Raw genomic sequence first — 12,479 nt, 5'->3', positions numbered from 1 at the left:
ACGTATTGAGCTTCTCCAGCGCACGCGGCAAGAGGCTGGGCGAGGGAGGGCGGAGGGTTGGGGCGGGGGAGGGGGAAGCCAAGAGGCGAGGTTCCGGTCTCCCCAGAGCTCACAGCCTCCCGGGCGAGCCACGAAGCCCCAGTTCATGAAGCTGGAGGGAAGGGGGTGGAATGGGGGAGGGGTGTTCCGGCCTTACCGCACCCACTCCTCGGGTCCCAACTTCGCGGCAAAAGGTGACCCCACTCGGCTGCTTGTTGGGATCTTTTTATGTTGGGGGTGGGGAGTCTTTCCCCTAAGGACAAGATGGTGCAGACTCGATGAGAACATCAATACTAAATGGAGGTGGCTTGTAAATCCACACGGAAAGTTTTAAAATATCCTGGAGTGTCTCCATGCCAAAAATAATCAAAAGCATCTCAAATTGATTACTAAGTCAAGGTCAAGGCCAAAATCGGCTCTAGCTAGCAGATCCCTTTTAAAAATTAGATTTAATACCGACTAAGGGACTGGTGTTAGGTGCGATTTTATTTATTTTGTTTTAGTTCTCAATACATAGTTATAAAAACAGCCCTTTTCAAAGCAGAAGTGAAACATCTCTACCGTTTGAAACCCGAAACTTCGGACAGAATTCAATCTTCATGCTCCAGAGCAGTTTAGAACTACTGATGCAAAAGACAGGCGGGCTAGTGCCTCCAGGAGCAGTGCCCAGTGCCCCACCACCACTGCCAGGACCACTGCCTGCATAATGGAATGCACGCCTTTCTTCCCGGTCTTTCTGGAGGTGGATGTCTCTTGAAAACTAACCCACACATTTTTTTAATCTCCGGTAACAAGCAGAAAGACACCTGGACTATTATGCTGTAAAGCTATTTTTTATAAAGACATTTTAGGGCCAGACATTAAAAGTTATTAGACTGAACGCATGCGAGTTACAGACACAGCTGGAGAAAAGGCCTCTGGTTGTGTGTTGTAGCAACATTTCTTTTTGAAGCGACTCCTTTTATTCAAAACAGGTCTAAAATAACCGGGAAAGCTGAAGTTGGGTATTTGTGGGGAAACTCTCTGAACGTGGTTGCAGGCAAGGAGGCCGCTGTGCCACTGTGGGCCAAACGAGAAAGCTGGCCTGGGCGAATGCAGAGCAGTGCCAGGCTCTTCCGGCTGGTTAGGCGGCTTCGGAGAAGCTGGCCCGGTGCCCGGCTACTTTCTTGCCCATTGCTTTGACTCCCCAACTCTCCCCCCAGGCATAGGCTTTTCCAGGAGTTAAGAGTAGCTTTGTAACCATCCAGAACTTTAGGAAAATCTAGAAACCAAGGGAGAGTATGGAACCCTCTGCCTCTGGAGTCCGCTGGCCCCCTGGGGCTGCTGACAAAGGGGTCTGTTTGTCTAACTTTAAAACTCCTGGAGTTAAAATGAATTGGGGTGGGGGGTGTGCTGTAAATGGGAAGGGGCCTTGAGGAGGGCTGACTGGGAGAAATTTGATGCTGGAGACAAACAGACCAGTAAATTCACCTCTGACATAATTTGCTGCGTTCATACCTCCCCCCTCCCCAGGAGTTTCCATCCAAAGTATCTTCCAGTGGGCTGGAGGGATTAAAGGGTTCCTCTTCCATCTCCGAGGGATACATTTTCCAACTCTGTGGGATTTTAAAAATATCTTATTAAAGGAGTCCTAGGAGGCATGAGGGGTGGGGGAGGTGTGGGGGGGGGCGTTATGACTCACAAGTAATTAAAATGTGAGGTTTTCCAGAGGTGCTCTAAGTTGGAGGTGGATAGGGCATTTATACCTCTTGGCCAGTTAGTTGGAATTGTTCCAGGGAGGAACTGAAAGCTCAAGAAGGGGAGTAGCATCTTGTGTTCCCACTCAGGAAAGGGCTCTGGGAGCTGGGTTCATTTAGGAAGGAACCTGCAGCCTCTTAGGGCAGCAGGGCCTTCCCATCTTCGTCCTCCCTTGTGCTCCCTCCTCCCTTGCCCTCCTGCAAGCCTTCCAGCCTTTGGGAGCTGACCTGGGGGTCAGGCTGCTATACCCAGCACTCCGGGAGGGAGGGATTTCAATGAAAGCAAAGGAGGAGGTGGAGAGAGCCAGTGACTGAGAGCAAAGGAGGGGAGGCTGCACAAGCAGTGGAGAAATAAATAGACATGGAAAGGAGAGGTACTTTTGAGTTTGGGGGGAAACAGCTCAACTCCACTGTCCTCTTGTAAGGGCCTTAGGCTCTCAGACCATCTCCACTGCACATTCTATCCACGCTCCACTAATGGGCAAGCAGGCCGGCACTTCTGGGAGCCAGCCTGGAGCCTGGCGGTCCTTTCCAGGCCAGGCTAACTGTATAAGACCCGCCAGGGCCTCTTCCACCACCAACTATCACCTACACCTAGGGGAGAGGCCTTGCCTCCTGTGGTGAGAGCTCCTGACCCAGGGTTTTGGATATCCTGGCAATCCCAACATTGTATGTGTGTGTGTGGGGGGAGATTCATTTATAACACATGAGTAAGATGTAAGTCATAAAGCTCTGCAGGACTCCCCAGTTCTCCTCAGAGACTCTTCTCATGTCTATGACATGGGTTATTGGAATAGGTGCGATTTGGGGGATAATAATAATGTATTTTTACTTCACATAGTGTGACCTAGCCTGTTAACTATTTTAAAAAGCACACAAGTACCCACACTTGCAGTCTTTCCCTTTATCACTTTGAAAATGAATGCCAGGCGTACCAGTGGCACTTAAAAGATCCACTGGCCCACCTCTCAAGCACAGGACATCCTTTCCCCAGGGATTTCAGTAGTCCAGAAACAACTAAAGGCATCTCTTTCATGGCAGGGGACTGCTAGACTCCGGGGTGGCCAGATTGAAGATCCTGTTCCTTCTGCCTAGAGTTGGAGAGTTATTTGGCATTTGGGGAAGGTGCAAAAGGTGGGCCTAATGTGGTAGTAGAAGCTGTCTCTGGAAATGTGTGGTCTGGCTCTATTAGTATCAAGCTCTAAGGTCTTCAGACCCAAGCATTAGTGGGTGAACTGCCTTCCACACTTAGGGGTCCGCTAGGTAGATGGGAGTCAGCCCATGGGGTCATGAAGAAAGGCGGCTTCTGGGAGCCTCCTCTTACACTCCACCTGGTCCTAATGTAAAAGCCCTCAAAACCAACACGCTGGGCCGGATGCTCCTGCAGATAAACCTCAACGCCACGTCCCGCCCAGGCTGCCTATACAGCACAGCACCTCCAGCTCATATTTTACCTAGAGGGGGCAGTGAGTGGGAACCGTGGGAAGAGGGGGCGGGGAACCATCAACTACTTGCCAGCAGACCCAGTGTGGTGCAGGCCTTCCACCCAGCCATTTTGTATCCAGTTTCCTTCCTCCACTTCCCGGGTCCCCTGCGGCGACGCACGACCCCGAGCCCCTGGGCAGCCACCACCCCGGGGACTGGAGGGAGTCGAAAGGCTCCGTCAGTCCCTCTGTCCTGGCTGGAAGGGACTACGGACCTGCAGATGGAAATGCTATGCTGATCTGTCTCTAAATACCCAGAACCCCCCTCCCCCTCCAAAGTGGGGCACAGAGGCGAGTGGTGCGGGGTAGTTGCTGCGGAAGGTCGCGGCCAGGAGTAAAGCCCTAGGCTCGCGCAGAGCTAGGACTCCAAGCGGCTTAATCCGCGGCACTTTTTACCAGCTCCCATTCCCCTCCCGGCCCATTCCGCTCAGCCTTAACCCGGGGAACCCCCCCACCCCCACCCTGCGTTTCCAGCGAGTTAGCAGCCGCGCAGCACCCGGCCGCAAGTGCGGAGGGCTGGGTGGGGGGGTGTGTGCAGGGGGGTTTGTGTTGCGAGGCCTGACAGAACCTTCTGTGTGCGGCGGAGGGAGGAGGCTAATGCATAATGCACAGCGCCTGGAAGCCCGGCCATTAGCGGCCTGTCGGTGACACAGACAAACGACTGAGGGGGAGGAGATCCAGCTCGCTCTGGAGTTTAAATATACCAGCGTGGAGGGGAAACGCCATGATTTAAAAGTGTGTTTGCAGACACGCGCATATATTTTAATGATTTCCAGCAGGCCATGCGTCCCAGCCTTGCATCCCCTCCCAGCTTTGCATCCCCTCCCCAAAAGGGGTTGTGTGTATAGAAAAGGGGGGGGGGGTGATGAAGGCAGAGTCAGGGGCCTCAACCTCTCCCACCACCAGCTTTTGAGAGAAGAGAAGAGGTACGTACGCGCTGCTGCGCGGAGAAATCGAGGCCTAGGGAAGCCACACCAAGATCCATAGTCATCCCCCCAATGTTTAAAAGAATCTGGCCATCGGACCTTCCACCCTGGACTGGACGCTCTTCATTGTTACTAGAAATGCCTGGGTTAAGAATAAATTCTGCCCGCCTTGTCCCCCTAAGTCGCCCACATTTTCGAGTCTTCCTTTTACACTGACAATCCAGAGACCTCTTTCCTCCCCGCTTAACACACCAGTGTTTTTTAGCAATTAAGGCGAGAAGGGGGTGGGGATAAAGATAAGCCAATTTTTTTTCCGCCATGCAAGTGTGAAAGATAAGATAACGCTAAGCTGGGGCAAAGCGGCTGCTTACAACCTCCCCTCAGCGATTTTGATCGGTCACTTCTTATCTCGCAAAAATGCTCCTTTGGAAAACTGCATCAAAAAAGAAAAAGGCTGAAGGAAAGCGTTTTCATTTGGAAGTGACATTTAAAACCCACCTCCTCTACACCAGCAACCCCCTCCCCATCCTCGCGGCTCCCCAGGAAAAGTCGCACCTTTACTACAGGGTTTCAGGCTTTCTCGTGGGGGGCAGGATTACTAGTGTAATTAGGCTGAATAAAACCGGGGATGCATGATGAGGATTTATCCTGCGTCCAACCTCAAGCTCAAAATCGGGTTTTCCTTCTTAGTTACTGGTCGGTGTTTGTGTTTCCCCATCACGCTTGGGTGTTGAAACTAGACAGGTAGTTATATTTGGGAGGGTCATATAACTGTGTCAACACGGAGTGGTTGTTAATGCGAAATAATAAGAAACTAGGCTGATTTTTACAGGCCCCCGTAAAGGACAGAAAAGGCACCATGCGCCACAGAACCCAAGAACTCTCAGCCCAACTGGACTGGGGGTGGGGGGTGTAGGTTGTCATAAAATCCTTTTTTTCTCACAAAAATATCACGCAGGGGTTTCCGGAAGAGTTTGTATTTGTTGTGGGAGGTTTTGGTGTTGAACTCCAGGCCCGCAGGGCGGCCTGTAAATTCCCCCAGCCCAGCGACCTGCCCCTGACCGCACACATCAAGGCAGGCGCCCCTGGCCTAGCAGAGGAGCCACTGCCGTCACCAGCTCAGAGCGCCGAGGCGCCCAGATCCTTGCCCCCAACGCGGGTTCGCACCTCGGCGCCGGGCGCACTGCGAGTCTGTCCGCAGTCGAGGCGGCACGACCTGACGCCGAAGGCCAGCGGCGGCCGGATTGTCCCCGGGGAGACGAAACCGCCCAGCGGGGAAACCCCACCTCTCGCCCTTCCCCGAAAAGCAAAAGCCTGGCTGCGGCGTAGGCGCCGAGAGAGCGGGCATCCGCTGACAGCCTGGCCTCATGTAAGGCCCACACGCGTCCCATTAGTCAGCCTGAGTTCCCCTCGGGCGAGCCGTCTGGCGCGGCCCCAAGGCCGGGCGCGGGCGGGGCGGGGGTGCGGGACCGCAGCTCGCGGGGAGCGGGGCGGGGGGCGCGGGCTCTGCGGGACCCGGCCAGGCTCGGTTCCGCGTTCCTGGCCCGCGGGGTAAGCTGAGCCGGCGGGGCAGGCCGCTCCCTGGCTGGCGCCGAGGCGCCGAGCTGCGCTTCACGTGCCCGCCATATCAGCGGCGGCGGCGGCGGCGAGGAGAGGGGGGCAGGGAGGCGCGCCGCAGCTCCCGTGGGGTCCCCGGCCCCCGCCTCCTCCCCGCTGGGGGCTGGGTTCGGACCACCCCGCAGCCCCCATCCCTGCGCCTGCCGCGAGCGGCGCTGCCAGACGCCGAGAGGCTCCTCGGGCGCCGCTCCGAAAGCTGCGCGGCGGCGGCAGCCAGGGGAGGGTGCTCCTCGCGGCCGCCCCGGGAACTTCCCAGCCGCCCAGCCGCCGCCGCCGCCGCCGCCGCAGTCACCGGGACCGGAAGCCCTTGCGCCGCCCCAGCGGCCTCCGCTGGCCCCCAGGGCGGTTCCAGACGAGGGCTGGCCGCGCGTCACCCACGATCCCGCCTGGCCCCAGGCAGCCGTCCTCGCCCTGGGGCATCTCCATTTGAGCCTGGAGGAGGACCCTTCCCGCGGTCCAGGGAGACCTCCTGCTCTCGCCGCCATAAGCACGCCCCCACCCCCGCCCAGCCCCGCAGCTGGAACAGAGGGGCGCGGAGCTGCCACTCCGGCCAGGCAGGAACACCTGCTCCCGGGCCCTGCAGCTGGGCGCGTGGTGCCGAGAGAGGCTGTCTACCGTTGTATGCAGACATCGCGGAGGGGAAAATGGGGCTCCTAAGCCTTGGGTCAGGCGCAGCCGAGCTTCCGCTGGCCCCCCCGTCTCGCATCCTTTCTGTGGGATCAAGCCCGAAGCCAGGGGACATCGGTGTCAAGAGGGTCGAAGGGCCGCCCCCCTGGGAACCAGCTTCTGGCTTTAAGAGGTCGTTCGCAAGACAGATGGGGCAAAACCTGTTTTGGGAGCCTTCCCGGGGTCCGCCCCCGCTTTCTAAACCAGACACGTTCATCTCTCTTCGGCCCCCATCTAGCCTCCGGTGGGGGACGGGAGTAGGTCTTGAAGGCACTGAGAACCCCGCCCCCCCCCACGCCAAGGCTCTGGTACGGGGTTCGGACTTAGCCACTCCGTCTGGAGAGGGTCCATCAGCCCTCCCCATCTCCTCCGTACCCCGAGGAAATCCGGCGGCAGGGATGACCTGCGCTGCTTGCCCAGCCTCACACCCCCCCTCCCCCGTCCCGCCCTCCCTGGCTCTCCTGGCCCTGGGCCCGGCCAGGGAAGGCGTTGTTTTGCCAGCGGGAGCCGAGCGAGTGCGCAGAGAAAAGCCTCCCTGCTCTAATGAGAGTGCACACAGCGCTGCAGCGAGGAGGATGATTACCCGGCGGGCGGGGGGGGGGGAGGCGAGGGCCCGGGCCGCGGGCGGCGTGTGCGGCGGCCCCGCGGGCCCGAAGTCCCCGCCTGTCTGGCTGCTAATCGCACGCTTTCTGCTGTTACGGAGGCAGGCGGGAGCCGGCGGCCGAGTCCAGCGCCGGCGACTCGGCGGGTGACACGGAAACATGGCGCAGCGCCCCTCCCCCGCCCGCCCTCCCCGCGCTCCCGCCTCCTGCCTCGCACTTCCTCCCGCCCGCGCGGCTTTTGCAGTTCTAATGCTTTGCTGTCGGCCCGGCACCATTACGCTAGCAGCCGCTTCTCGCCGGCCCCGCGCGTCTCTTTCCCCTTTGTTTCGAGGTCTATAGAAAGCGTTTGCTTTTGTCCCGAGCTCTCGTTAAACCAAACTTGTGGTGGCAACGGAAGGCGGTGCGGGCGGGGAGGAGCCCGGGGATTTTGGCAGCAGCCGACCAGAGCGTGGTGGAAACTTCTCTCGCTGGGTTCCCCGCCACCCCGCCTTCCACCCTCCACCCTCCCCTTACACACACAGACCAGCCGGCCGGCCGACGCTTCCCCCTGCTCCACCCCCCCCCCCCCAGCGAGACCACTGGCTCCAGCAGGAGGTCTGGGCCAGAGGGCTTGCGAGCACGGTGCGTGTCTGTGAGCCCCGAGTTTTGGCACTCGCTGACCTCACTCCTTGCAGCCCAGACTACCTCCCTGCCTTTGGTCACTCAAGGCATTGTATGTGAGCTAGTGGAGAAGGAAAGGGAGCGAAGAGAAGGAGGTGGTTTGTGTCGGTTTTATATTAAGGGTTTGTTGGAATCTCTCACCCCCAACTATACAGCCTCCTTTATCGGATCTAGGCCCAGAAGGGGGAGAGTGGGTTCCTTGGGTGGGGGGAAGGTTCGGAAACCTAGGCCTGGGAGTGCGATCGTACTCTACTGTCCCGCTCAGCCAGGTTCAGTGCTCCCTCGGGGTGGGGCGACCCTGCGGGGGGGTGGGGAGAGGATCAGGTCCCCCGATCCCAAGAGACGCCAAATCTCCCTCCCAGGGGCGACGTCTCAGTCCCCCCTCTGGCGCACTGCTCAGCCCAGCGCGCACGCCACGCCGTGCCTCTCCGCACCCGAGCTGCTCAGGCGGCAATTTTTTAAGCCTGCAATTAAGCGAGGCGTCGCCGTGTCCTCTGCTAGTGTCGATCCTGTCAGTCGCACATGGCCTTGGTGCTCCGGTCCGAGGCCCCGCGATTAGTCACAGGCTCGCTTCGCTCCTTCCCTAATCCGCCTCTGCAGGCAGCCTGGGGACGCGGCCGACTTGGCGGCGCTGGCAGGGAGCCACGGCGCGCGGGGCGGGCCGCCAGGCCAGTACCAGCCCCGCTGCAGCCCGAGCCGGCGCGGGTCCCGGGGAGCGGGCTTGGGACTCCCTCCCCACTCCCAGCCCCCAGGCTGGGGCGGGGGCGCCCCTCCTCCTCTCGCCCCACTCCGGAGCCTGTGAGATCTATTTGTGTGGTGTCATTTGCATAAAAATAGGACAAGTGTTTCTGTGCGTTCGAACGCGGGAGGCGAAATCCTTATTGATGTGTCTGTGTGGAGCCCTCGGTTGTCGGAGCGGTTTGATTTAGGGTGTTTGTGTTGCCTTCTGCGAGAAATGAGAGGAAATCCTGCGTAACGCCTTCGGCGGCCCGGGCCCCCCAGAACATCCCACTCTGCAGCGGCCCGGAACGGTCCACCGCCTGGACCCCGGCGCGCCGAGTCCACAGCGAGCAGGTTGAGGGCCAGGCGGGCGGTCCATTATGACTCATAAAACCGGGCGGCCTAATCACCAGCTGCCAACCCGTTTACGTGTGACGCTTCCCAATGCTCCCTTCGCTCGGCCCGGGCCTTCAGGAGGGTTCGCCTCGGACACGACTAGAGCCGCTCAGTACGGGGGGTGGGGCGGGGGGAGGGAGGGAATCAAGTAGCCGCCCCGTCCCCGTCGTAGCTTGGCTTCGCTTCCCGGGCGACCCCCGTTCTCCCGGCCTTTGCGCTGCTGGCCAGCAACTCCTCAGTTTGGACAAATAGCTGGGAGGGCGCCGGCCGCGCGGAGCCAGTAAATCAATCATTAACTCCCAGGTTAGGGCTGGCCAGTGGAGGGATCCGCGGCCAGAACCGAGTCCGGGGGGCCGAGCGCAAGCCCCCCGCCCCCGCAGGGAGAACCGTCCACCAGCCAGCCGCAGGGTGCGTTAAGGGCGGGTCCCCGGCCCCCCCCACCCCCCCAGCCGCCGCCTGCTGGGCCTTTCAAGCCCGCACCTCGCCTCGCCGGGCAGGTCGGGTTACTGCACGGCCCCGGGGCGGGCGTGAACATTAACGAGCCGCCCCAGGCCTCGAGGCCTGCTCTCCCCGGGAGAGCCTGCTGCGCTTGGGCAAGCTCCTCGGATCTGGTCGGGCTCCTCCAGAACTGGCTTGCCAAACCAAACTGATCGCCCCCATGTCGCCCAGTCTCCCTGCGGCGCCTCCCCACGGAGCCCACCGTGGGGCGGCACGCGGGGGGGGGGGTTAAAAGCTCCGGCTCGCCCTGGCTCCTCGGCGGCGCTGAGGAAACGCTGATCAAAGTGCTTACGGGGAAGGAAACACACGCACACGCGGGAATGGGTCGAAGAAGGGCGTCTGGAGACGGCCCCAGAGCCGCCTGCCTCGACCCGCTTCCCACACTCCCGGGAACGCGGTGGCGGCGGCGCTGGCCCGCGCGATTCTCTCGGCGGAGCTCGGCGCGGCGGGGCCGGGAGGACGACGGGGAGGAGGAGGGACGAGGGGGCGGGAGGCGAGCCCGGGCTGCGCGCCAACAGGCCCGGAGCCGCAGATTAGTCACCGCTCGGCTCGGCGCTCGCGGGTGCGCCCGGGAACCGGGAGAGCAGGCGTCGGCCTCGCTCCACCGGGCTCCCGGGGCCTCGGCGCCGGTGCCCCCACCCCACCCCCGCGCGCGCCGGGCGCGGCTGGATGGACTCTCAGGGGCTCGCGCTGCAGAGATCCACTTGTCAGTTCAAGGGCAGGACAGAAACTCTGCAAGCGGAGTCTTGCGAACAGGAAATTTCTCATTGACAAGGTGCTGCCCCTCCCCCACGCCCAGCTTCAAAACAAAACAAAAACCCAGCGCGAGGGGCCAAAGCTTCCAGCCGTGGCCTGCGCCCGGTCGCCGCCTCGGCGACCCCGGCTTCTCCGCCCCGGCCCGAGGAGCGGAGAGCTCGCCGAGCCCCGGGCCCCGGAGCGCAGGCGGCAGCAAACAAACAGGCCCAGCGGGCAGGCTGGCTCTGGGCCCCGCCGAGGGCGCCCAGCTGCCACCCTCCGCGGCCCGGGCCCCGGCCCGGGCAGGGGCGGGCGGGCGGGGGCGCTGGGCCCGGGAGGCTCCGCTCCTTCCTAGGTTATGAACCCCGCAGAGCGACTTTGCGGAGCGGCTGGAGACCGCCAGGTCACCGGCTCCCTGGAGGGGGTGGGGGCGGGAGGCCGCGCGGCGCCGCCGACTTGGCGAATCCCGCTGCGGGGATCCGGGAGGGCTGCGAGCTCGGCCTGGCAAAGTTCCTGTGGAAACTCCATGTTTAGAAACTCCAGCCGCGCTGCGGGAGGAGGGGAGAGGTGAACGCTCCGAGCGCGCGGGGGCGGCCTGCACCCGCCTGGCACTCCCGGGGAGGGGGTTCAGTGCCCCCCACCCCCGCTAATGGGAAGTCGGGAGGGCGGGGTCTCCCGACCTGTTCTTTTGTATAGGCCCCTCCTTCCTCCACACGCTAAAGGAAATTTCTAAACCCGTTTTATTTATTGAACTCAGCCAGGAGAGGCCGGCTGCCTTTTTAGGGACCCTGATATTCAGGATAATTTCGTATTTGACACATGTAAATACTTAGTACTCTCAGGTAAGGTCAAATTATTTATCATCTTAATTTATATTTCAATAGGCCTGCAATTTAGAGGCGCGAAATGCCTCCTTATGAATCATTATGGTCTATTAGGGGAAGTAATGTATAAACAGCACTATTTGGGAGGGAATCACTTATGTTGACATTTAAATGGCTCTTCAATAGTTAAAAAAAAAGACATTCGAGTGCTTTTGATTAAATATACAATTTACAAGACCATCAGAAAAGCCATCAAGATAATAAATTCTTCTTGGGATTTTTATTTCTGATTAAAAAAAAAAAAGCTTCGAGGGCATGCATGCCATTTAATCCCTGTGGGAAAATCTACAAATTTCAGACAAAATATCATTCTCCTCTCTCAGAAAATGCATTATCAGGAACCCAGGGAACCTCAGGAAATTCGAGCAAACTCCCCCATTAAGTACCCCAATGAAAAAGTTTGTAGATCGTTGTACTTAAGTGATGACTTAACCACTTTCTAACAATGTTGCAACTAATTTGTGAACCATCTTAGCTTCCCTAGGGAGTCAAACCTTCCTCAAAGCCGGCCCATCCTGGTGTTCCTCTAAAAATCAGTTACTGTTGAAGTTTTTCTAAGATGTGGGGATAAATAATTGCAGCTTTGTAACAACATAAGAGCCAAAGCAACCTAAGTGTCCAGCAATGACATTGATGTTACATGCATAGTGGAATATTCTGTAGCTATTTTAGAGATAAGCACCTGCTCTGATACTGCTATGGAATGACTCTTAAGGTCTATTGTTGAGAGAAAAACAGGCGGACAGGTGTGCATAGTATGTTACAATTTGTGTCTGTATAATGACAAAGTAGGGGAGAATATACATACATATTTGTATGTGCCTTAAATATCTTAAGCACTGCTGGAGAGCACCCCACCACACTTTATTTGTACCTAGGCATGCCCTTGTTATTTTCAGAAGTGGGAGCCCTGCACGGGCTGTTCTGACCCTCACCTGTGAAACTTACTGCTACTGTGAAACTTACTGCTACATCTTACAGATCATTTTCTATCAGCACATGGAGATGGGACTTGTCTGTGCCAAAGCTCCTGCAATTTCACTGCAGAGATACAACATTTATCACACTCTTCAACCTACTTCTCCATCCTCCCTTGCCATTCTCCAGAAAGTGCTCAAGATCCTGGTCACTGTCTTATTGTCAGAATTGGGGAGCATTTTTTTTTTCAGTCTTTTCTTGGCCTTGAAGGTACTACCTGACTGTGGTCCCCTTGAACTACGCTAGGCTTGGTAGCTGCCATAGGTACTTATGGTTTTCCTACCCCTTAGTCTCTTTGGGCTCTCTTGTATGCTCTATTGGTTGTCTTGGACCTGGACCCTCCTTTCCTCTCCCTACCTCCCATCCCATCACCTCATCCCATCCAGGCCTATAGCTTAAAATACCGCCTACTTGCTGATGACTCTTAAAATACTTTTTGCAGTTCCTGAAGCCTGTATGGAGCCTGAGAATCTGACTTCTGAACTTTGCATCTCCATCTATCCAGCTTAGTAATGACAGTTGCTAACATTTGCATTGT

General features: G+C 58.2%; 1 protein-coding gene across 5 annotated transcripts in view; it reads right to left on the bottom strand.

Annotated features, from left to right (window-relative positions):
- The window catches only part of BCOR (BCL6 corepressor), a 118,045-nt gene that overhangs the window by 47,340 nt on the left and 58,226 nt on the right, over positions 1 to 12,479 (bottom strand). The window lies entirely within an intron of this gene.

This window comes from Talpa occidentalis, unplaced genomic scaffold (genome assembly GCF_014898055.3).
Source record: "Talpa occidentalis isolate TD23 unplaced genomic scaffold, MPIMG_talOcc4v2.1 talOcc4.15, whole genome shotgun sequence".
NCBI classification, from domain to species: domain Eukaryota; kingdom Metazoa; phylum Chordata; class Mammalia; order Eulipotyphla; family Talpidae; genus Talpa; species Talpa occidentalis.
The sequence above is the reverse complement of the archived record's forward strand: the minus strand, read 5'-3'. Positions and strand labels throughout refer to the sequence as shown.